Raw genomic sequence first — 2,500 nt, 5'->3', positions numbered from 1 at the left:
TTAGGTTAAGGTGCAGTGTAAGTTAGGTTAAGGTGCAGTGTAAGTTAGGTTAAGGTGCAGTGTAAGTTAGGTTAAGGTGCAGTGTAAGTTAGGTTAAGGTGCAGTGTAAGTTAGGTTAAGGTGCAGTGTAAGTTAGGTTAAGGTGCAGTGTAAGTTAGGTTAAGGTGCAGTGTAAGTTAGGTTAAGGTGCAGTGTAACTTAGGTTAAGGTGCAGTGTAAGTTAGGTTAAGGTGCAGTGTAACTTAGGTTAAGGTGCAGTGTAACTTAGGTTAAGGTGCAGTGTAACTTAGGTTAAGGTGCAGTGTAACTTAGGTTAAGGTGCAGTGTAACTTAGGTTAAGGTGCAGTGTAACTTAGGTTAAGGTGCAGTGTAACTTAGGTTAAGGTGCAGTGTAACTTAGGTTAAGGTGCAGTGTAACTTAGGTTAAGGTGCAGTGTAACTTAGGTTAAGGTGCAGTGTAACTTAGGTTAAGGTGCAGTGTAACTTAGGTTAAGGTGCAGTGTAACTTAGGTTAAGGTGCAGTGTAACTTAGGTTAAGGTGCAGTGTAACTTAGGTTAAGGTGCAGTGTAACTTAGGTTAAGGTGCAGTGTAACTTAGGTTAAGGTGCAGTGTAACTTAGGTTAAGGTGCAGTGTAACTTAGGTTAAGGTGCAGTGTAACTTAGGTTAAGGTGCAGTGTAACTTAGGTTAAGGTGCAGTGTAACTTAGGTTAAGGTGCAGTGTAACTTAGGTTAAGGTGCAGTGTAACTTAGGTTAAGGTGCAGTGTAACTTAGGTTAAGGTGCAGTGTAACTTAGGTTAAGGTGCAGTGTAACTTAGGTTAAGGTGCAGTGTAACTTAGGTTAAGGTGCAGTGTAACTTAGGTTAAGGTGCAGTGTAACTTAGGTTAAGGTGCAGTGTAACTTAGGTTAAGGTGCAGTGTAACTTAGGTTAAGGTGCAGTGTAACTTAGGTTAAGGTGCAGTGTAACTTAGGTTAAGGTGCAGTGTAACTTAGGTTAAGGTGCAGTGTAACTTAGGTTAAGGTGCAGTGTAACTTAGGTTAAGGTGCAGTGTAACTTAGGTTAAGGTGCAGTGTAACTTAGGTTAAGGTGCAGTGTAAGTTAGGTTAAGGTGCAGTGTAACTTAGGTTAAGGTGCAGTGTAACTTAGGTTAAGGTGCAGTGTAACTTAGGTTAAGGTGCAGTGTAACTTAGGTTAAGGTGCAGTGTAACTTAGGTTAAGGTGCAGTGTAACTTAGGTTAAGGTGCAGTGTAACTTAGGTTAAGGTGCAGTGTAACTTAGGTTAAGGTGCAGTGTAACTTAGGTTAAGGTGCAGTGTAACTTAGGTTAAGGTGCAGTGTAAGTTAGGTTAAGGTGCAGTGTAAGTTAGGTTAAGGTGCAGTGTAAGTTAGGTTAAGGTGCAGTGTAACTTAGGTTAAGGTGCAGCGTAACTTAGGTTAAGGTGCAGCGTAACTTAGGTTAAGGTGCAGTGTAACTTAGGTTAAGGTGCAGTGTAACTTAGGTTAAGGTGCAGTGTAACTTAGGTTAAGGTGCAGTGTAACTTAGGTTAAGGTGCAGCGTAACTTAGGTTAAGGTGCAGCGTAACTTAGGTTAAGGTGCAGCGTAACTTAGGTTAAGGTGCAGCGTAACTTAGGTTAAGGTGCAGCGTAACTTAGGTTAAGGTGCAGCGTAACTTAGGTTAAGGTGCAGCGTAACTTAGGTTAAGGTGCAGCGTAACTTAGGTTAAGGTGCAGCGTAACTTAGGTTAAGGTGCAGCGTAACTTAGGTTAAGGTGCAGCGTAACTTAGGTTAAGGTGCAGCGTAACTTAGGTTAAGGTGCAGCGTAACTTAGGTTAAGGTGCAGCGTAACTTAGGTTTAGGGGCCAACGTGGGTTAGGTTAGGGGCCAACGTGGGTTAGGTTAGGGGCCAACGTGGGGTTAGGGTTAGGGGGCCAACGTGGGTTAGGTTAGGGGCCAACGTGGGTTAGGTTAGGGGCCAACGTGGGTTAGGTTAGGGGCCAACGTGGGTTAGGTTAGGGGCCAACGTGGGTTAGGTTAGGGGCCAACGTGGGTTAGGTTAGGGGCCAACGTGGGTAGGTTAGGGGCCAACGTGGTTAGGTTAGGGGCCCAACGTGGGTTAGGTTAGGGGCCAACGTGGGTTAGGTTAGGGGCCAACGTGGGTTAGGTTAGGGGCCAACGTGGGTTAGGTTAGGGGCCAACGTGGGTTAGGTTAGGGGCCAACGTGGGTTAGGTTAGGGGCCAACGTGGGTTAGGTTAGGGGCCAACGTGGGTTAGGTTAGGGGCCAACGTGGGTTAGGTTAGGGGCCAACGTGGGTTAGGTTAGGGGCCAACGTGGGTTAGGTTAGGGGCCAACGTGGGTTAGGTTAGGGGCCAACGTGGGTTAGGTTAGGGGCCAACGTGGGTTAGGTTAGGGGCCAACGTGGGTTAGGTTAGGGGCCAACGTGGGTTAGGTTAGGGGCCAACGTGGGTTAGGTTAGGGGGCCAATCTGTCTCGCGTGTGT

Source organism: Schistocerca gregaria, unplaced genomic scaffold (genome assembly GCF_023897955.1).
Source record: "Schistocerca gregaria isolate iqSchGreg1 unplaced genomic scaffold, iqSchGreg1.2 ptg001315l, whole genome shotgun sequence".
Taxonomy (NCBI): Eukaryota; Metazoa; Arthropoda; class Insecta; order Orthoptera; family Acrididae; genus Schistocerca; species Schistocerca gregaria.
This window is presented reverse-complemented; position numbering follows the sequence as displayed.